Source organism: Mustela nigripes, chromosome 1 (genome assembly GCF_022355385.1).
Source record: "Mustela nigripes isolate SB6536 chromosome 1, MUSNIG.SB6536, whole genome shotgun sequence".
NCBI lineage: Eukaryota > Metazoa > Chordata > Mammalia > Carnivora > Mustelidae > Mustela > Mustela nigripes.
The window spans coordinates 6424382-6448169 of NC_081557.1; the positions used below are offsets into that span (position 1 = coordinate 6424382).

Sequence of the window (23788 nt, forward strand, 5' to 3'; positions counted from 1 at the left end):
GACAAAGAAGATGTGAGTGTTGTAAAATATTCCCAGCAGGAAACCAGAAACTGATTGGAAATCTGAATTAACAATATTGATTTCAACAGCACAACCAAAATCAGAACGGGCAGATGAAAGGTTCTCCCGTTAAAAAAAAAAAAAAAGGAAATGAGCTTATATGAAGTGTATATGCCCACGTTGAAGTTGCTTGCAGACGCCCTTTCAAGAGTTTGATCAAGGTCAATGTAAAATGAAAAAATGAAAGAGAGGTTTTTACATCTAGAATATTTATCACAATGGGACGCCTGGGTGGCTCAGTTGGTTAAGCAGCTGCCTTCGGCTCGGGTCATGATCCCAGCGTCCTGGGATCGAGTCCCACATCGGGCTCCTTGCTCAGCAGGGAGCCTGCTTCTCCCTCTGCCTCTGTCTGCCATTCTGTCTGCCTGTGCTCGCCCTCTCCCTCTCTCTCTGATAAATAAATAAAATCTTTAAAAAAAAAAATAGAATATTTATCACAAGACAGTTGTCAGGACTATCAAGTGGCTAATTCATGCTTTGTATGTTCTGTGTTTTCATTTTAAGAAGTGGTAACTTCTAGATATTAAATACTCATCGTATTTATTTCTCAGTAATTGGCCTTTAATTGGCATTGGAGTTGTTGAGTTCCTTTTTTAAACAATTGTAGTTACTTGAGAGAGAGAGCACACACACGTGTACAAGGAGGGGAGGACAGAGGGAGAGGGAGAAGCAGACTCCCCACTGAGCAGGGAGACTTACATGGGGCTTGATCCCAGGATCAAGACCTGCCAAAGGTCATGTTGCTCCCCCTGCTTGTGCGCATGCTCTCCCTATCTCTGACAAATAAATAAAATCTTTTATTTACTTATTTAATTTTTAAAATATTTTTTATTTACTTATTTGACAGAGGTCACAAGCAGGCAGAGAGGCAGGTAGAGAGGGGGGGGGGAAAGCAGGCTCCCTGCTGAACAGAGATGCGGGGCTTGATCCCAGGACCCTGAGATCATGACCTAGGCTGAAGGCAGAGGCTTAATCCACTGAGCCACCCAGGCGCCCCTTATTTAGTTATTTTAGAGACAGAGATTGTACAAGCAAGAGGGCAGAGGGACAGGGAGAGAGAATCTCAAGCAGACTCTGCACTGAGTGTGGAGCCCAACATGGGGCTTGATCCCATGACTTTGAGGACACAGCCTCAGCCAGAACCAAGAGTTGGAGGTTTAACCCATGAGCCATCCAGGGGCCCTTCATTTCCCTACTTTTAATCTTTTATCTCATCAAATGTCTGAATCAGATGGAGATTATTTTTAATTGTCATTGACATATTCACAAGACATATTAGTTCATAATGATAAATCTTTCAATTATTATATCTTTTTCCAGAAAGCTCTGAAACTTTTCGTACAAGTCTATTATAGGAAAATGATTCGCTGTTTCTGTTCCCTCGTATTTATTTATTTATTTATTTAAAGATTTTATTTATTTATTTGACAGAGAGAGAGAGATCACAAGCAGGCAGAGAGGGAAGAAGCAGGCTCCCTGCTGAGCAGAGAGCCTGATTCGGGCCGATCCCACGACGCTGAGATCATGACCTAAGGTGAAGGCAGAGACTTTAACCCACTGAGCCACCCAGGTACCCCTGTTCCATCATTTTTATTTAAAAATATATAAAGGGCGCCTGGGTGGCTCAGTGGGTTAAGCCGCTGCCTTCGGCTCAGGTCATGATCTCAGGGTCCTGGGATCGAATCCCGCATCGGGCTCTCTGCTCAGCAGGGAGCCTGCTTCCTCCTCTCTCTGCCTGCCTCTCTGCCTACTTGTGATCTCTCTCTGTCAAATAAATAAATAAAATCTTTAAAAAAAAAATAAAAATAAAAATATATAAAATATTGTGAAAGATAGAGAATGACTTATGGGTTTGGGGAGGAGGGAATACATAGGTTAGAGAAAGAAAGGAGGGGGTGGGCAGAGAGAGGCCCCCTAGAGGCTGGAGAGAGGAGCTGATGCCTCTTACAGGAGGTCCCGACGCTTCCCTTCCCCCCTGGAGCCCTTCCTCTGACCTTTCACTGCTCTTCCACCGGGTGATAATGCTTTCCCAGCTCTGACGACTCTTCCTCTGGACCTCACAGCCCAGGCTGCTCGTCATCTGGCAACATGTGTGTTTCACTCCGCACCTTCCCACACTCAGGGTCTTTGGGGCTGGGACCATTTCTGCGTGGTCCACCCCTAGTTCCCCAGCGCCTGCACAAAAGGGTCTCTCAATGAACATTTGCTGGAAGAGTGAAACTGACCCCACAGTTACCTGCAAATGGGGTTTTGTGCTGTACCCACTTGACGAATAAACCATGAGGGCTCAGAGCTTGGGGACTTAACCAAACCCTAGAACCAAGAATTAGCAGAGCCATCATTTGAGCACAGACCCTACCTTCCAATCCACTGGCCCACCGCCTGCTAGCCCTGCTCCAGGAATCCCAGAGTCAACTGGTCAGGGACCTTGGGGAGCACAGACCCCACCTCAGCAGAGAGACTTGGGAGTGGCCTTGGTGGCTACAACAGTGACTGCGGGGCAGGAATCCTTTAAGTTCTGCATGTCATCTTGAAGTTTACACGAGATTTCTTACTCGAACTCAAAGCTTACATGAGATTTCTTACTCAAACTTAACGGAAGTAGACTTTCGTTATTGTTATTAGATAACATTTATCTGCTCCAATAGTCCTTATAAACGCACTTCTGCATGGCTTGTGGTCTTCTGAGCGATAAGATTGACTTGGGCTCTGCCTGGAACCATTCTGAAGAGCGAGGGTTCAGCAAGGCTTTTCAAAAGTTTTATTTCACTGCATGGAGTGCTTGGCGGGGCATAGTCAGGTCAGCGTCCAGCTCTTGGTTTTGGCTCAGGTTGGGATCTCAGGGTCCTGGGATCAAGCCCTGCATCAGGCTCCACGCCCAGCATGGCAGCAGCTTGGGGTTCTTCCTCTCCTCTCCCTCTGCCCCTCCCCACTGCACTCGCTCACGCACGTGCTCTCTCTTTCCCAAATACAAAAATTAACTTTTTTGAAGTTTTCATTCACCAGAAATATGCTTTTTGCTTAAAAATATGTCTATCCTTGGAGCACCTGTGTGGCTCAATGGGTGAAGCCTTTGCCTTCGGCTCAGGTCGTGATCTCAGGGTCCTGGGATCGAGCCCCACATCGGGCTCTCTGCTCAGCGGGGAGCCTGCTTCCCCACTCCCCTCTACCTGTCTCTCTGCCTACTTGTGATCTCTCTCTGTCAAATAAATAAATAAAATCTTAAAAAAATATATGTCTATACTTTGAATTTTTTTTTTTAACTCTTTCTATTCTTGGATGATCCACAACCATTACAAAGCCTGGTCCACCTCCAACATCCTGTCGGTTTTGTTTCTCTGGAGAACCTGATGAATACGTGGCCATAACACGTGTGTTTTTATGCCTATGTAGTAAGAATGTGAATATGTGCGTTTGTACACAGGATGTGTTTTCGTTTGGTTCCTTAGTCACTCTTCGTGCTTTGAGCAAATGCACTCCCCTCACTCCGCAGTGCCTTATGGGACCCCCTTCCGGCAGGTGTCTGCAGCCCTTCCGCGTTGTTCTTGGCTTTATGCCAACACGAACACAGCTACAAAATATCCCTCCGAATCTAAGGGATTTGTTTCCTTCAGCAGGATTGCTGGATTGAAAGAATTTTCAGTTTAATCCCGAATTAGCTAAATGTGGTTGGTTTTTTTTAAGCAATGAAAAATGTCTGAAAATTCCTGTTTCCCCATCTCCCCATCAGCCACAGATCTTAAAGGCCTTTTTAATTTCCGCCAGACTGAAGAGTCACGTGGTGGAGTAGCATGGCTTGAACGTGCATCTCCCAGCCTTTTCCCAGTTGAGCATCTCTCCTTCTCTTTGTTGGTCTTGGGAGCTTTTCTGCTGTGAGTTGGCTCTCTGTACGCTTAGCTCACTTTCTGTTACATTGTTTGTTCCACCTGGATTGCTTCACAAATATCTTTTCTAAATCTATCCTCTCTGTCTCTTTGCGGTGTGGCTGGCATCTTTGAGGATACATTTAAGGGATTTTTTATTAAGTCAAAGATGGCAGCCCTTCCCGTGATGACTTCTGGGTTGGCAGCCTTGGGGAAGACGGTCTCCTCATTTTTTCAAGTTTCTTATGCGATATTTATTATGTTATTTTTAACATTGAAGTGTTTGATCTTTCCGGAATTTATTTTGGTCCAGATTAGCAGTGAGCTGTTTGCCTGCACCTCTCATTACCTAATTCAGCTCTTTCCTACTGAATCAAAATACCCTGTGTGTCCTGTATTAATCCTAAAATGTATTGGGACCCAGTTGAGTCTCCAGTTTGGCTCTGTAAATTCATCTCCTTCTTTGCAAATACTGTACTGATTTGATTATAATGGCTCCCGTCTGGGAATGCAAGGCCCCCTCACTATTCTTTTTTTTTTTTTTTAAGATTATATTTATTTATTTATTTGACAGACAGAGATCACAAGTAGGCAGAGAGGCTGGCAGAGAGAGAGAGGAGGAAGCAGGCTCCCTGCTGAGCAGAGAGCCCAATGTGGGGCTTGATCCCAGGACCCTGGGATTATGACCTGACCTGAAGGCAGAGGCTTTAACCCACTGAGCCACCGGTGCCCCCGGGGGTCTCAATTCTATTCCAGTCAGCCCATATGTCTGTTTTTATGCCATTATTACACTATTTTTTAAATACCTAATGTAATTTAGCTTGTATTACAAGCATTGCTGTCCCCTGCATTTAGTGTAATGAATGATATACTTGGATTATATCTTGTCAATATTACTTTATGGTTAGATATTATATTTATATTATATTTATTATATAATATTTATATTATTTTACACTGTTATTTCTTATTTTGCTTTTGTTTTTTAAATTTAAAATAAATCTTTTCAGGGTGCCTGGGTGGCTCAGTCCTTCAGCGGCTACCTTTGGCTCAGGTTATGATCCCCGTGTCCTGGGATCCAGCCTCACATCTGCTTCTTCCTCTCCCATTCCCCTGCATGTGTTCCCTCTCTCTCTGTCTCTGTGTCAAATAAGTAAAATCTTTTAAAAAAATAAATATTACCTATTCTTTTTAAAAGGTTTTATTTATTTATTTGACAGACATCACAAGTAGGCAGAGAGGCAGGCAGGGGGTGGGGGGGTGGGGAAGCAGGCTCCCCGCTGAGCAGAGAGCCCGATGCGGGGCTCGATGCCAGGACCCTGAGATCATGACCTGAGCCGAAGGCAGAGGCTTTAACCCACTGAGCCACCCAGGCACCCCTATCTATGTTTATTTTTTTAATATTTTATTTATCTATTTGGCAGAGAGAGACACACAGTGAGAAAGGGAACATGAGCAGGGGCAGTGGGAGAGGGAAAAGCAGGCTTCCCACTGAGCAGGGAGCCCGATGCCAGGCTTGATCCCAGGACACTGGGATCATGACCTGAGTGAGTCGAAGGCAGACACCTAAGGACTGTGCCACTCATGCGCCCCTCTATCTTTTTCTTTCTTTCTTTCTTTCTTTTTTTTTTTTTTTTTAAGATTTTACTTATTTGAGAAAGAGGGAACACCAGCGGATTTAGGTACAAAAGGAGAGGGAGAAGCAGACACCGAGCTGGGCAGAGAGCCCAATGTGGGGCTCGATCCCAGGACCCCGAGAACATGACCTGAGCCGAAGGCAGATGCTCAACTGACTGAGCCACCGAGGTGCCCCAAATCTCACCTATCTGAAAAATGTTTTAACATACAGTTAAGTAAAAGCAATGTTGTAGAAAGAATCCCTGCTCTGCCATTTCCTCGCCATCCGACTGAATAAGTAATTTAACTTCTCTGAGCCTCACTTTCCTAATCTATAAAGTGTGAATAATTACACCTCTTTCGATCGGTAGGTGTGACAGATAAATAACTGTCGAGTACAAAGGTCTTAGTGGAGTAAGCACACAATGACAGCAGCTAAAATAAATTTGGCTGAATCAAAGACTGCATGTTTAGTTGATGATGTCATGGGGGAGTTAGCACTGCTGAGTTCTTGTGAGGTTTGAGAACCTCTTCCTTGGTCTTTTTTCTGGAGAGAGTGGGAGACCACGTGCTTTGCTGGGGGTGTGCATGGGTGTAGAGGCCAAAGGAAGTTCGGGTTTGGACTAGTTGACAATGAGAACCAGAGAGGGAGCTGCCCAGGGGATGGGCTGCGATCAGGATGCAGAATGACTTCACTGTGACATTCAGGGGGCTTCTGGTGTCCTCAAAAGATAGAGCAGAGGGAGTAGGAACTTTGCCAGGCAGAGCGCGGAGGACCTGGCTGGAAGAGGACATGCGAGAGAATCTGGGAGGGTAGCTAGAAGTCGAGAAGGAAGCTGCTGCTGGGGAGTAGGCTGACAAACAGGGAACACAGGAGGAATAGATGGGCTTTGTGACTTTAAAGGACATCTGTCCATCTCTCCATCAATCTTCCTATCCATGCAGTAGTCGCAACATTGTCAAGAAAGCAGAGAACCTTTATTTTCTGCACAATTCAGCGTCATCTGTGTTTTGAGGTCCATCATGCCTGGACGGTGGGGAAATTGATCTCCGTAAGTTTTGTGATGTGGATTTGAATCTCAGGTAGAGATGGAGAGAAAGGAGAGGGCTTGCCTGGAGCCGTGGTGTTAGTCATCTGACCTTGGTAGTTGAGAGCTGTAGCTCTCTATGGAACAAGAAATAATTGCCAGGGATAAAGAGAGACATTTTATAGTTGTAAAGGGGTTATATTGTCAAGAAAACTTAGAAGTACTAACTGTAGGCATTCAGTGAGTTTCTAAATTCGTGAAGCAAAGACTGACAGAACCAAAAGGAGAAACAGAAAAACCCGCAATTAGGGACTTCAGCCCTCATTTCTCAGGAACTGATAAAAACAGGTACAGAAAATAACAGTAAGTATATAGAAGACCTGAATAATACTACAGACCACCTTGACCTAACCGATATTTATGGGCCAAAGATAGTGTCTGTATCCACCAGTCAGAATGAAAGACTTAATAATACATGGGGCATTGGGTCCTAGATGGGTCCTGCCTCACTAGTGAGGAATAATTAGCCCCAAACTAAATGCTGCTCTAGTCCCACCTAGTATATCTGTGGTGTAAAAAAAAATATATCGTCTTTGTCGGGGTTCCTGGCACAGAGCTCAGAAACCCTTGGAATTTACTGAATGATAGGAATGTCTTTTGTTATTCATAATGAGCCCCTTAAAGTAATACTCAAATCTGTGCTAATGAAATGACTACTGGTGGGCCCCTTAATAGCTTCAGGATGGGAGCTGGTAGCCGGAGGAGCCAACCATGAGATTCAAGGGTTAGAACTGTTAGCCCCACCCCCAACCCTGAAAGAAGAGAGAGGGACTAGAGGTTGAGCTCATTACCAATGGCCAATGATTTAATCAGTCGTGGCTGCCTAATGAGATCGCAACAAAAACTGCTAAACCACAGGATACACAGTTCTTCCCGAGTGGTAAACACCCAGACCTGGGAAGGTGGTGTGTCCAGAGAGTGCCTGGAAGCTCTCTGAGCCCCATACCTTCCCCTGTGCCTCTCTTCTGTTTGGCTGTTCTGAGTTATGTGCTTTGTAATACACCAGTAATTCTAAGTAAAGCACTCTCCTGATCTCTTGTGAGTTCTACTGTCATTGAACCAGAGGGAGGAGGGCCATGGGAACCCCCCAAATTTGTAGAAGGCCAGTCAGACATGTGGGTAGACTGGGGATCCCATGCACCTGGCATCTGAAGTGGGGGCAGTCTTGTGAGACTAAACCCTTCACCTGTGAGTTCTGCACTAACTACAAATAGTGTCAGAACTGAAATGAATAGTTGGACATTCAGCTGGTGTTAGAGCATTGGTTGGTGTGAGGGAAAAAACTCTCTAAATCTTAAAAGCAAGACTCAAAAGAATCAAACCATTACCGAATAATTTAACTGTGTCCCAGAACACAAGTCAAGAATATTTATAGGGATACAAAAATACAAAAGAGTAAAATTCATAATGCTTGGCATCCAGTAAAAGATTACAAACATGCAAAAATGTAGGAAAATATGACCCATAGGGAAAAGAAAAATCAGTCGATTAAAACTGACCCAGAATGAACAGATGTTATAATTGGCAGATAAGGACACTTAAAAATATAACTATTCTGGGGGCGCCTGGGTGACTCAGTGGGTTGAAGCCTCTGCCTTCGGCTCTGGTCATGATCCCAGGGTCCTGGGATCGAGCCCCACGTCGAGCCCTGCATCGGGCTCTCAGCTCAGCGGGGAGCCTGCTTCCTCCCCTCTCTCTGCCTGCCTCTCCGCCTACTTGTGATCTCTCTGTCAAATAAATAAATAAAGTCTTTAAAATATATATATATATGTAACTATTCTGTATGTTTAAAAAGCTAAGAAGAGACACGTAAGATACAAAAATTCCCACATCAGATTTCCTGGGGTAAGAACTACAACGTCTGAGATTAAAAATATGCGGAATGGGATTAATATATTAAACACTGCAGAAGAAAATATTAATGAATTTAAAGATATATCAAAGGAACTATCCAAAATGAAACAGAAAAAATACAAAACCTGAAAAGTGCATTGGTGAGCTGTGAGACAACCTCAAGTGGCCTGAGACATGTGTGATCGGAGTCCCTGAATGAGGAGAGTGGAACAGAAAATATTTGGAGAAATAATTTCTGAATTAATGAGAACTGTAAACTCACAGAGCCAAAAATTTTAGTTTCCTTCAAGTACAAGAAACTTGAGGGGATGGAAAACTCAAAATCAAGCCACATCATAATCAAATTGTTCAAAACCAGTGATTAAAGGAAAAGCTTGGAAGCAGCCAGGAAAGAAAGGCAGATTGGGGGGCGCCTGGGTGGCTCAGTTGGTCAGGTGACTGTCTTCGGCTCAGGTCATGATCTCAGGGTCCTGGGATTGAGCCCCACATCGGGCTCCCTGCTTTGTGGAGAGCCTGCTTCTTCCTCTCTGTCTGCCTGCCTCTCTGCCTACTTGTGCTCTATCTCTCTGTCAAATAAATAAATTAAATCTTTTGAAAAAGAAGAAAAGCAGATTTGTTATGTATAGAGAAATAACAATAAGGATGGCAGCGGATTTCTTGTTGGTTTAACAACGCAAGCAAGAAGACAGTGAAGCAGTATCTTTAAAGTGTTGAAACAGAAAAGCTGTCAGCATAATAGAATTCTCTACCCAGTAAAAGAGGTTCAAAGATATTGACAAAAACTTTTTAAGACATAAAATTCACACCATAAGAAATATTAGGGGAAAAATGTTAAGAAGTCATTCAGGTGGAAGGAAAGTGACATCAGATGGAAATGTGGGTCTACAAAAAAGCAATGAAGTATACCAGAAATGGTAACTATCTGGATAAATATGTATGATTTATTATTATTATTTAAGTCTTATTAAAAGACAAAAAGGAAAAAAGATTTTTAAAAAAGGGGGGGGGGGAACGCCTGGGTGGCTCAGTTGGTTAAGCAGCTGCCTTCGGCTCAGGTCATGGTCCCGGCGTCCTGGGATCGAGTCCCACATCGGGCTCCTTGCTCCGCAGGGAGCCTGCTTCTCCCTCTGACTCTGCCTTACACTCTGTCTGCCTGTGCTCGCCCGCGCTCTCTCTCTGACAAATAAATAAATAAAATCTTTAAAAAAAAGGGGGGGGGATGCCTGGGTGGCTCAGTTGGTTGAGCATCTGCCTTCAGCTCAGATCATGATCCCAGGGTCCTGGGATTGAGTCAGGGAGCCTGCCACTCCCCCTGCTTGTACTCTCTCCTTCTGAAAAATAAATAGAATCTTTTTTTAAAAAGACTAAAAAAGGATAGCAAGTAAATATTTTGAAAACTTTATGTCAGTATATTCAGTGATCTATGTGAAATGGACAAATTATTTAAAAAGACAAATTACCAGAACTGATTCAAGAAGAAATAAAAAATACAGAGTAGTCCTGTGTCTATTAAAGAAATTGAATTCATAAATTAAAACCTTCCCACAAAGGGAGGAGTCCTCATCATATTGTATGATTCCGTTTTATGAAATTTTAGGAAAGACTAATTGAATTAATAGTATCAGAAAGCAGATCATTTAATCCTGGTTCACCAGATGATTGTGGAGATTGACTGGGAAGAGACACAAGGGAGCATTTTGGAAAAATGGAAGTGTTCTATATCTCGATTGTGGTGATGGATACCTAGATGTGTATGTCAAAATTCATCAACTACACACTCAAAATATATGCATTTATTGTATATAAATATATCTTAATAAAACTGACTTTTTTTTTTAAGTGAAAATACCTGCCTTGCACTTTTGTATTGTGTCCTGAGTGGATGTCTTCCCCTCTCTGTCCCTCATTTTGCTCATCTATAAAATGGGAATAATAGTATCTCACAAGAGATGTAAATGAGCTCTATTCACATGAAGGGTCATGTTGTGAGCACTCTATAAAGGCTAGGTAGTGTTATTATTGGGGGAGGGCATCCAGCCCCTGCGGGCACCTATGAGAAGTCCACTTGGTCCCTTCTGCATCTTGGCCCTCCCTGCCCTGAGATCAGGGCCACTCCAGGTCTACCAGCTCTTGACACCAAAACCATGGAACTCTTGGTGGCAGGAGTTCTGTGCCCCGTCCCTCTTGATGATGCCCAGGGACTCTCTGAGCCCCTGCAGATCACCTTCCGGGTTCCACTGACCATCATCCTCGACCCAACTCCAGCCCAGAATCACGACAGAGGCGTGGGGCTGTCAGCAACCTAATCTCCCTGGGTTCTGTTTTTATTTCTGTATCTCAGCCAGGGTGGGGGCTGGTGCCAGGGGGCTGGGATACAGAGGGACACCCCAACTTCTTGGATCCTCTCCGAAACCTCTGCTGTTCCTGTCTTTTCCACCCTTGAACCTCTCATTATCCCTTCGGTAGGCATTCATTCTCCTATTGTTAAGACTGAAACCGGCATTATGACTTCTTTTGTTCCACTGTGTCCTGAGTCCATGACTAGGGAGAGTCACGGGATAAAAGGAAGTGTGTGTGTGTGTGTGTGTGTGTGTGTGTGTGTGTGTGTGTGTGTTTGACCTGGATTCTATCTCAGATTTCCTTCTACTCCAAATATCCGTTGGAGTAGGGTTGGGGAGGTGAACAGGAAGGGTGTAAGTCTCAGGAAACAGTGCCAACACTTGATCTTGGGCCATGGCTGAACTGGAGAGAGATTTGGGGGATGGAAGAGGCCAGAAGACTGGGGAAAGGGAAGGGAGGCTGAGACGGGGAGTGGCAGACAGTGAGAACAGATAAGGAAGCTTTCTGCTGCAGAAGGGCAGAATGTGAGTTCAGTGAGAAGGGCCCACACGCTCTGGCTAAGGGAAGAGCTGGGGACAAGAGCAAGAGTTGGCTGGGGTGGGAGTGGGGACCCTGGAGTTTGGGAGAGGGTAGGGAGGCCAGTGAATTGGGCCTGTCTTGCTGCCTGCTTGTTTGGTGTACGGAGATGGGGAGACAGGATTTTCTTTCCTTTTTTTTTTTTTTTTTTTAACCAGGATTAGGACAGAGTAAAGCTTTGAGATTACCCTGGATCTAGGGCTCCTCCAAAACCCAGAAGCAAGCCAGAGCATCTTGCATGGGTCATCACAGCCAGCCCCATGACCTTGTCCTTTGTGTAGCTACCTCACCTGGGCCACATTTTCAAAGGGTGTTGAATCTGGAAAGCTGGAATAATCCAAGGAGACTAAAAGGATATGTGTGTGTGCGCGCGCGCAGGCGCCAACCCCACCAAGGTTACAACTCTTGTCTTGTTCACTCCTCTGTCCCAGACACCCTGTGGGTACACGGTAAATATCTGGTAAATGAATGAGTCAAGATCTGAGGGGATTCCCTAGGGTGGGGACTAGACTTATGTCTTCTCTAAGGCCCCATAGGGCAAGAAGCTGACCATTTAATGGAAGCCAAAGGGAGGCAAATTCTGACCCGACATCAGAAAGGACCTTGAAAACCCAGAGCTGCCTCGAGCATCCTGTTGCTTGAACTGACCACGTTGGAGTCAAAGGTAGACATGGAGGGACACTGCAGAAGATGACTTGCTTCAAGGCAGACCTGAAGGGCCCCAAGCATCCCTCCAGCCACTGCATCTGGGACTTTGCTCACTGGTCACATTGTCAAAGGTAAGGTAATCGCAACAAAACATCAGCTCTCAGGTCAGAGAGAACTGGGTTTAAATCTTGGCTTCTCTAGGGGCACCTAGGTGGCTCAGTGGGTTAAGCCTCTGCTTTGGCCCAGGTCATGGTCTCAGGATCCTGGGATTGAGCCCCAAATCAGGCTCTCTGCTTGGTGGGGAGCCTGATTCCCTCCCTCTCTCTGCCTGCCTACCTGCCTCTCTGCCTACTTGTGATCTTTCTTTCTCTCTGTAAACTAAATAAATAAAATCTGAAAAAAAAAAAATCTTGGCTTCTCTAGAAGCTGTGTGACCTTAAGCATATTACCCAGTGTCTTTGAACCTGCTACTTCACATGTAATTTGGAGATGAATAGTACAACACCAGCTCAAAGACTGTCTGTGAGCATTAGATTCAAATGATCACCATGTACAGCATTTAGCTCAAAATCTGGCGTACAATCAATGCTCAATGTTAGCTATTGTTACAATGCTGGAAATGGGCCAGGGGAGCTGGTTCCCAGGACCCAGTGAACTAAGACAAGTCACATGTAAAGTAAATCAACTGGCTGGTGGCCAGAAGGGTGCAAGGCAGTGATTTCTTAAAATATGCATGTGTAGGGGTGCCTGGGTGGCTCAGTGGGTTAAAGCCTCTGCCTTCGACTCAGGTCGAAGGGACCCTGATCCCAGGGTCCTGGAATCGAGCCCCGCATTGGGCTCTCTGCTCAGCAGGGAGCCTGCTTCCTCTCCTCTCTCTGCCTGCCTCTCTGCCTATTTGTGATCTCCGTCTGTGAAATAAATAAATAAAGTCTTAAATAAATAAATAAATAAATAAACAAACATATGCAGGTGTGCTTTTCTAGTTTGATACAATTTTGATTCATTTATTCCCAAATTATCACAGGGAGGACAATTCTAAGAGATAGGGAAGATGTCATTTTTAGGAGAGTTATAGAAACAAATATTAAATCCACAACTGGTACAGATATTTCTCATATGTGTCAGAAAAACTGACAGGGGCACCTGGGTGGCTCAGTGGGCTAACCCTCTGCCTTCAGCTCAGGTCATGATCTCAGGGTCCTGAGATCGAGCCCCACATTGGGCTGTCTGCTCAGCGAGGATCCTGCTTCCCCCTCTCTCTCTGCCTGTTTCTTTGCCTACTTGTGATCTCTCTCTCCCTCTCTCTGCCAAATAAATAAAATCTTAAAAAAAAAAAAAAGAAAGAAAGAAAGAAAAGAAAACCTGACAGATAACTTTGTTCTAAGTCCCTTATTTAAACTGAGAGTTTTAGGGCCTCTGGCTGGCTCAGTCCGTAGAGCATACAACTTGATCTTGGGGTTGTGAGTTCAAGCCCCACATTGGGTGTAGAGATTACTTAAAAATAAGATTTTTTTAAAGATTTTATCTATTTATTTGACACAGAGAGAGAGCATAAGCAGGGGGAGTGACAGGCAGAAGGAGAGGGAGAAGCAGGCTCACCGCTGAGCAGGGAGCCTGATGCAGGACTTGATCTCAGGACCCTAGGATCATGACCTGAGCCAAAGGCAGCTGCTTAACCAACTGAGCCATCCAGGTGTCCCCAAAATAAAAATCTTTGAAAAAGCAAATAAATGGGGCCCCTGGGTGATGCAGTCAGTTGAGCTTCTGACCCTTGATTTCAGCTCAGGTCATGATCTCAGGGTGGTGAGATCAAGCCCCCACCTCCATCAAGCCCCACATGGAGTTCCTCACTCAGCATGGAGTCGCCTTACGATTCTCTCTCCCTCTGCCCCTCCCCCTGCTCTCTCTCAAATAAAACTTTAAAGACAAATAAATAAACTGGGAGGTTCAAAGACTAGTTCTGCTCTTCTTTACTAGAACAATCAGCTCTGTGGAGGCTTAGCTGGCTCAGTTGGTAAAGCATGTGACTCCTGATCTCAGGGTCATGAGTTCAAGCCCCACGTTGAGTGTGGATCCTACTTAAAAAACAAGAACGGGGCACCTGGGGGCACTCAGTTGGTTAAGTGTCTGACTCTTGATTTCAGTTCGGGTCTTGATCTCAAGATTGTGATTTCAAGCCCTGTGTTGGGCTTCTTGCTGGGCATGAAGCCTACTTAAACACAAACACACATACCACCACCAACAACAACCAGCTCCAACAAGAAAACTATTTATATGGTCTTATAGGTAATATTTACATTTTTAATTAAACTCTGTGTTCATATTTGTGTTCATCTTTGGGTTAAACTTTGTATTAACCATTTGTATAAACAAAGACAAAAAAATTGCAGTTTTTAAATACTTCCAATATTTAGCTAACACATTTAACATCAGGTCAACACTCTTAAATTCTCAGAACAAGAACAAGGATAAAAAAGCTGCTTTGGGGGGCTCAATGGGTTAAAACCTCTGCCTTCAACTCAGGTCATGACCCCAGGGGCCTGGGATCGAGCCCCACATCAGGCTCTCTGCTCAGCAGGGAGCCTGCTTCCCCCTACCCTCTGCCTGCCTCTCTGCCTACTTGTGATCTCTGTCTGTCAAATAAATAAATAAAATCTTTTTTAAAAATTAAAAAAAAAATTTTTTTTAAAGCTGCTTTTGACACTCCCATTTAGAGCTAAACCCAAAAGGAAGGCTGAATCAGTCCTAAGATGGACACAATGGTCCTCTTGCTCACCACCTCCACTGAAGCCAATAGCAGAAACAAAAGCAAAACCAAACCCTCCATGGAGGGAAGCTTTCCCAAGCTAAGCCTACAGGACTGTTGTTTGACTTCTCAAACCACCACCACCAAACACGTGAAAGGGTACTACCAGCAGTGAACACCAGCAGAGATGAGAAACCACTTATTGTATATGATGTGAGGTAGGGATTAAGGTTCTTTCCTTCCCACCCCAGCCCTGGCCCATTATTCTAGCACCACTTCTTGAAAAGATGAACCTTCCCCCATTGAATCATCTTTGTCCCCCTGCTAAAGGTCAGTTGATCTTGCATGTGTGTGAGTAGGTCTCTTTCTGATCTCTCTAATTTGTTTCTTTTATCTGTAGGTCTATCTTTACACTAATATCCCACTTTCTTGTTTACTATGGCTTTTTTTTTTTTTACTTCAATAAACCCTCTTTAATCAAAGCCCAATGTACAGTTTTTTTTATTTATTTATTTGTTTGTTTGTTTGTTTGTTTTTAAAAGATTTTATTTATTTATTTGACAGATCACAAGTAGGCAGAGAGAGAGAGAGAGGAGGAAGCAGGCTCCCCGCCGAGCAGAGAACCCAATACGGGGCTCGATCCCAGGACCCTGGGATCATGACCTGAGCCGAAGGCAGAGGCCTTAACCCACGGAGGCACCCAGGTGCCCCCCAATGTACAGTTTTAAAATAAATTTGAAATCAAGTAATGTAATTCTTGCAAATTTGTTCTTTTTCAAAGATGTTTTTGCTAGTATAGGTCCCTCACATTTCCCTAGAAGTTTCAGAATCAGTTTGCCAGTTTCTATGCTAGATTCTACCAGCGTTTTGATTGAGAGTGCATGGATTCTACAGGTAAATTTGGGGAGAAGTGATACCTTCGCAATACTGACTCTCCCCATCCATGAACATGGGGGCTTGCTCAGTGGGTTAGCCCAAACCTAATCCTTCTCACTCGGTGGCTGCTGCAGTTGCCAATACATACTTATCAATAGGCATGGAAACACCAAGAGGCATGTCAGTGAATTTCTTGAATTTCAGATTTGTTTCCATTGCCCCCCCTTATATAGAAGAACCCTATTTCCTCATAACAATCAGATTTAGTTACTTCTGCCAATATAGGAACTCCTTTCTTTAGTTGCTGGTTTACTTGTACCAGGAGCCCCACATGACTAAGTGATAGCCATAACTTTGGGTCTGATGGAAATTTGTGTCCTTGGTAAAAGCATATCCCCTTGGATGCTATGACCAGCATATAGCTGTATGTCATCTTGAAGGCCATATGTCATTCCCAAGCTAGTACATTAGCTACCTTTCAGAGGTCATGCTAGCATTCTCGCAGGTCAGCAGCTCCTGGGTGAGGCAGTATATGGTAGCACTAGCAGACTCTGTAATATGGTCATGTGACCATGGTTATGTCTCATTCTCTATAAAGTGGGTTCACACGTTGGTGGATCAAATCCTCTTTAAGTCTTCAGATTATGGTAGTGGCCAAGCCACTGCAGGTATGGAAGGCAAATCTGTACCTCAAACACATGCCAATCCCAGTATGAACAAGATCACAGTTACTCCATAGAAGAAAGTCCCAATATAAATCACTTGCCACCGGCTGTGGTGAAAGGGAGCCGACATTACTGGGCCATAGGTAACCTCCATTCCTGCCGCTGTAGTAGCTTTCTCATGAAACCATTGTACAAACACTAGAGTAGCCTAAACAAAAGCTGGTTTACATCTATGAGACAAGTCATTCCGTCCACCATATTGTTTAGTTTCTCTCTGTGATGAATGCTGTGTGGTGGACAGAAGCACCAGACACGAAGATCCATGCACTTTGTTTCCACTCTCCTAGGTCCACTGTCATGCCTCTTCCCTCCATCTCCTTGTCTCTGACCTCTCACCCTCACTACTTCCCCGTCCCTGACCAACCATTTCATCACTGCCTGGGAATCCATATATATCCCTATTCTGAGCCATTAATTTCTCACTTTACAGCAAATTGATGACCAAGTTGCCCACCTGAAGCTCTTCCCACTGGGAAGATTACCCCTAACCACTATTCTTCACCCTGGGTAGGTCTGTGGAGTAGTAGTGAACCAAAAATGGTCCAACAATGAACCAAGCCTTAGTTTTCCTTCTCTGTTAGCTGGTAACAGAGAATCCCCAGGGCATGATCTGAAAGAATGAGATATTGATGTAGCAGATACAGGAGACCGGGCCATACGGTCATGAAACTCACATTTGCCCTTTGGATCTGCACAGACTCAATCTTGAATATATTACCTTGAAATTTGGTGGAGATGACTGCTTGGAGATCATGATAGGCAGAGACCCTTGTATCTTTTTTTTTTTTAAGATTTTATTTATGTATTTGACAGGCAGAGATCACAAATAGGCAGAGAGGCAGGCAGAGAGGAAGGGAAGCAGGCTCCCTGCTGAGCAGAGAGCCTGACTTGGGGCTCAATCCCAGAACCCTGGGATCATGACCTGAGCCGAAGGCAGAGCCTTAACCCACTGAGCCACCCAGGCGCCCCAAGAGACCCTTGTATCTTAACCTACATATACATAGAGCTCTCTCGTGCTCTGGGCTCTACTTAAACCTGGAGCCTTCAGACCACCCAGTGAATGGATCAGAAGATAATTCCCAAATGCAGTACATGCTGTTGTCTAAATCTAAAAACCGTCCAGCAGACACTGTGCTGCTTTTCCACAGAAGAACGTGCAATAACTATAGTCCATTGTGTGACTATTCCGTAATCTGTTTAGCCATTCATTCGCAAAGGGCTTATACTGATAGATGTTTGAATAGTTTACAGTTTTCTCATATTATGAGAAAGCTATAAACACACAAATTTTGTGAAAGGATTTTTTGAAATTCATTTTTGGAAAATACGTAAGAGTGAAATTACTGGTCATAGGGTGGATGTGTATTTAACAAGTGCCAAACAGTTCCCCAAAGTGGTTGTACCACTTTATGTTCTCAGCAGCAAGCATTCAAGTTGCTTCACATCCTCTTCCTCATTTGATGTTTTAGTCTTTTTTACTCTAGTATATCCGAAGTGGTATCTTATTGTAGTTTGAGTTTGCAATTCCTTGATGACTCTCGATGAATATTCTTTTGTGTGTTTATTGACCATTTGTGTGTGTTTCTCCTTTTATGAAGTTTCAACTCTTTTTCCCATGTTTACTGTTTCTCTTTTTAACACTGATTTGTCAGAGTTCTTTATGTATTCTGGATAGAAGGACCTTCTTGGGTATATGTGTTGCAAATTTTTTTTTCCTGAGGACTATCTAGTTATTTCACTAACAAGTCCTAGAAAGAACTTATTGAAAGCATGTAGGAAAAGCAATATATTTGGAGACAATGGATACAAAGTTTTCAAAACTGATGAAAAACATCCATCCACACATCTGGAAAACATAATTTCCAGATAACAAGGAAGTTAAGGAGAAAGAAATCTATGCCCAGTTGGATTCTACTGGAATTATAGAATATCAGAGACAAAAAGGAGATCTTAAAATCAGCCAAAAAGAAAGGACAGGTTTGTAGTCAAGAAATAAGAGTTAGAACAACAGCAACCTTCGCAACACAACAAAAGAAGCCACAAGACAATCTGTAAAGTATTGAGCCAAAACAACCAAGTTAGAATTGTGTGGTTATCAAAATTATCTTTCAAGAATGAGGGTAGAATGAACCCATTGCAGATAATCAAAAATTAAGAGTTTAATAGCAGGAAACATGTTCAAGGAAATTTAAAGTTCGTGTGTCAAGAAGAGAGAAAATTATCCTGGAAGGATGGTTTGAACTGTGAGAAGGAATGATCAGCTATAAAAGCACAGACATGTAGTTAAATGCATATAAACACAGCTGCTTAGAGCAATAACAATAGTGTCTAACCAATGTAAATAAAACAAAAAGTGAAACTAAGATATTCAACCACGATTCTGTATTGATCAAGAGGGGTAAGATAAAAACCAAGGATTTTTTTAAGGTCTTTTCTACTGTAGGGAACTGAACGAGGCAGCTGAGATATTGTTTTGTATTAACACTTTAGGAAGTTCAATACATGTGTTCAGTATGATCATCTCAATAGATATAGCAAAAGCATTTGACAAAATCCAATAATCATGATAAAATCTCTCAGCAAAGTAGCAATAGAAAGGAATTTCCTCAACCTGATTAAAGGCACCTATAAAAAACCTGCAACAGGGCGCCTGGGTGGCTCAGTGGGTTAAGCTTCTGCCTTCCGTTCAGGTCATGATCTCAGGGTCCTGGGATCATGGGCTCTCCATTCAGCGGGGAGCCTGCTTCCTCCCCTCTCCTCTGCCTGCCTCTCTGCCTACTTGTGATCTCTCTCTCTCAAATAAATAAATTGACAAACAAACAAAATCTTAAAAAAAAAAAAAACGTGCAGCACTGCAGCAAACATTTTACTTAATAAGGAAAGAGAATGCTTTCATCTTAAGATCTGGGAAAAGCAAAGATGTCCACTGGCACCACTTTCATTCAGACTTGTACTGGAGGTTCTAAGCTAGAGCAAGAAAACAAGAAAGGAAGGGAGAGAGGAAGGAAGAGATGTAAAGGCACCTGGATTAGAAAGGAAAAAGCAAAACTGACTTTATTTGCAGACAACATGATCATCTATGTAGAAAGTCCTAAGGAATTTACAACAAAGTTACAAGAACAAAATATGACTTTATTAAGGTTGTGGGAGGCAATATTCCAAGATAAATTATATTTCGGGGCACCCAGGTGGACAGTCGGTTGAACATCTGACTCTTGGTTTTAGTTCAGGTTGGTCCGAAGGTCATGAGATCGACCCCATGCTCAGAGTGGAGTCTGCTTAAGACTCTCTCTTCCTCAACCGCCCACCCTTGCACACGTGCATGCTCTCACTCTCTGTCAAGCCAATCAATTTTAAATAAATAAATAATATGTCTATATACTGGCAACAATTGAAAATTAAAAATTTAAAAACATTACAAATACCATAAAATTCTGAATACTTAGAGATACATTTGACAAAACATGTACAAGACTTGTACACTGAGATCTACAAGATACTACATAAAAATTTAAGGAAAACCTAGGGGTGCCTGGGTGGCTCAGTTGGTTGGGCATCTGCCTTCACCTTAGGTCATGGTCCCAGGGTCCTGGGATTGAGCCCCATGTCAGGCTCTCTGCTCAGTGGGGAGCCAGCTTCTCCCTCTTCTTCTGCCTGCTACACCCCCTGCTTGTGCTCTTTCTCTCTCTCTCTGTGTCAAATAAATAAAATCTTAAAAAAGAAAAGAAAGCATAGCAAGTGTAGATCATAACCATGATCGTGGACTGAGAGACATGATATTAACATGTTGATGCTCCCCAAATTGATCTATAGATTTGGCGCTGTTTTATGAAAACTAACAGGCTGATTCTAATATTTCTAAGGAGATGGAAACACAGTTGGAAAATCCCTTCCACAGATAGCAGTGAATCAAAGTCAACATTATAACACAGTGTGACCAAGTTAGTTTTATTCCAAGAATACAGGATGGTTTACTATTAGGAAATCTACATCATACTCTACATTAATGGATAAAGGACAAAAATCATCTGATCTTCTCTGTAGATGTGGGAAAAGCAATCAATACCCATTTGCCATATACTTTCTTAGTAAACTAGAACTAGGAATGAGCCGGCTTAACCTGATAATGGATATATACCCCCAGTTATATATACCTAAGCACAAGTACTGAAAAAACATTTTCTATTTTCAATAACCACATTATTGGTAGCAGTTGGCGTTGTTAATTCTGAGAGTGTTTTTTGTATAGTGTGAAACACATCAAATGCGTATTTGGTTGGCATCTTGAGAACAGAGGTGTTTTTGTTTTGTTTTGTTTTGTTTTGTTTTTTGCTATGGTAAAATGTGCAGCATGTAAAATTTATCATTTTAACCATTTTAAGTGTATAGTTCCCGTGCATTAAGTATACTGACATTAGGGCGCCTGGGTGGCTTAGTCGTTGGGCGTCTGCTTTCGGCTCGGGTCATGATCCCAGGGTCCTGGGATGGAGTCCCGCATCGGGCTCCCAGCTCAGCAGACACCCTGCTTCTCCCTCTGGCTGCCACTCCCCTTGCTTATGTCCTCTCTCTCTCTGACCAATTAAAAAAAAAATCTTTAAAAATCATTCAACCATATATGTAAAAGTTTTATTCTATTTCATTGATCTTTATGTCTGTACCACATTGGTTTGATTAGTCGTCTCTTAGAGTAAGTTTTGAAATCAAATCCTCCAACTTTGTTCTTTTTCCAGATTATTTTGGCTATCTGGGGTCCTTTGAGACTGCATATGAACTTAAGGATGGATTTTTCTATTTCTGGAAAAAAGAGAATTGAGGCTTTTTTAAACACAGGATAAATACATAAGATGATTGAGGTTAAGTTAAAACCCTGTAGTCCTGGGGCAGCTGGTGGCTCAGTGGGTTAAGCCTCTGCCTTTGGCTCAGGTCATGATCTCAGAGTCCTGGGATTGAGCCCCGCATTGGGCTCTCTGCTCAGCAGGGAGCCTGCCTCCTCCTCCTCTCTCTCTCTCTCTCTCTGCCTGCCTCTCTGCCTACTGTGTCTCTCTCTCTCTGTGTCAAATAAATAAATAAAATCTTTAGAAAAGAAGAAGAAGAAGAAGAAAAACCCTGTAGTCCTAAATTTGAAAGGGAGATACCAATGTGAACTCCTGATGCATTTCATATTTTATATATAGCCTAACTATTTATTGAAAAGAGGTACAATGACTCACCCAGTATCAATACTTATTGATACTAGCACTCAGACTGTGGTATTTTTTTTTCAAGATTTTATTTATTTATTTGACAGAGAGAGAGATCACAAGTAGGCAGAGAGGCAGAGACGGGGGGAAGCGGACTCCCTGCAGAGCAGAGAGCCCAATGCAGGGCTCCATCCCAGGACCCTGAGACCATGACCAGAGCCAAAGGCAGAGGCTTAACCCACTGAGCCACCCAGGTGCCCCCAGACTGTGGTCTTTAAATACCGTTTCCCACTAAGAAGAACCAGACTCCTTGGAAAGCTTTTCAATTCCAGATCTTAGACACTAGAATTGTGCAGTTGTGTCAGAAGGCCTGAACAACAAAGTTGAAAAGGTTTCCACTGGTCGGAGTTGGAACAGTTTGAACTTCAATAACAATAGATCAAATATTAATAGATCAAAGCCCATCGAATGTATTTAAATCTATGCATTCATTACTTTTTTAAAAAATGCCTATTGATCAGGGCACTTGGGTGGCTCAGTCGGTTAAGCATCTGCCTTCGGCTCAGGTCATGGCCAGGGTCCTGGGATCAAGCCCCGAGCAGCAACTTGGGCTCCTTGCTCAGTGGGGAGCCTGCTTCTCCCTTTCCCTCTGCCAGCCATTCCTCCTGCTTGTGCTCTCTCTATGTCAAACAGATAAATAAATTCCTTTTTTTTTTAAGAAATTAAAAATGCCTATTGGGGGACACCTGGGTGGCTCAGTGGGTTAAGCCGCTGCCTTCGGCTCAGGTCATGATCTCAGGGTCCTGGGATCGAGTCCCGCATCGGGCTCTCTGCTCAGCAGAGAGCCTGCTTTCCTCTCTCTCTCTCTGCCTGCCTCTCTGCCTACTTGTGATCTCTCTCTGTCAAATAAATAAATAAAATCTTTAAAAAAAATGCCTATTGGTTAATTTTGGAGGATATTAGAGAACCAAGGCATTATTTAGAAAACTGATAAAGAGAAATTCTATAGTCCAGTAAATCACTTTTGGATATATACCCAAATAAATCTTGGGTACATGTACAAGAGGACACACACAGAAGAATGTTCTTAATCACATTGTTTATAATAGCAAGAACAAAACAAAAACAAAAAACAACCGAGAAACCCAGTGACCACCTTCAGGCCGAATAAATAAACAAACCGTGGTATATTTACACAACAGAATAGTGTACAATAGTAAAAAGTGAATGAACTATGGAACAGATGAATCTTAGTAATATATTGCGTAATAAAAGCAAGTAACAGGGGTGCCTGGGTGGCTCAGTGGGTTAAAGCTTCTGCCTTCGGCTCAGGTCATGATCTCAGGGTCCTGGAATCGAGCCCAGCATCCGGCTCTCTGCTCAGCAGTGAGCCTGCTTCCTCCTGTCTCTCTGCCTACCTCTCTGCCTACTTGTGATCTCCGTCTGTCAAATAAAAAAATAAAATCTTTTTAAAAAATAAAAATAAAAGCAAGTAATAAAGAAAAGTAATAGGATACTCTCTTCATAGAAGTTCAGAACTCATTAAAAGCAAACAGCATGTTGTGTAGGCATGTATATGTGAGTACACTTTTTTTTTTCTTTTAAAACATGTCAAGGGAATGACACAGAATACTGGGTGATGGTGCATGGCCAGCAGTGTAGGGAGGGATGAACAGGGGAGGAGCACGTGGGTGGACACACTACATAGCCCCTTCAGTTTTACAATGGGCACACTGCGATTCAACGTGTTAAGTTATACATATGTGAATTTTATTTATTTATTTTTAAAGATTTTATTTATTTATTTGACAGACAGATCACAAGTAGGCAGAGAGGGAGACAGAGAGAGGGGAGGAAGCAGGCTCCCAACCCACTGAGCCACCCAGGCGCTCCTTCTATTTATTTTTGTTTAAAGATTTTATTTATTTATTTGAGAGAGAGAGAGAGAGAAAGAAAGCGAGAGAAGGAACACAAGCAGGAGGAGTGGGTGAGGAAGTAGCAGGCTTTCCACTGAGCAGGGGGTCCCATGCGGGACACTATCTGAGGACACTGGGATCATGACCCCAGACTAAGGCAGACACTTAACGGCTGAGTCACCCGGTCGCCCCAAATACATGTGAATTTTAAAAAGAGGATCATGCAAGAATCAATAATTGTGTGTCATTAACCAAAGATTGTAATGAATCCATTCTGTCAACCTGAAGTCAGCCTCCTC

The 23788-nt window shown here is 43.2% G+C and overlaps 1 non-coding gene across 1 annotated transcript; it reads left to right on the forward strand.

The window, feature by feature from the left end:
* Positions 1–14042: 14042 nt before the first annotated feature.
* TRNAR-CCU (transfer RNA arginine (anticodon CCU)) lies at positions 14043–14115 on the forward strand. The gene has a single exon. It is a non-coding gene; the product is annotated as a tRNA-Arg (tRNA).
* The last annotated feature ends 9673 nt before the right edge of the window (positions 14116–23788 follow it).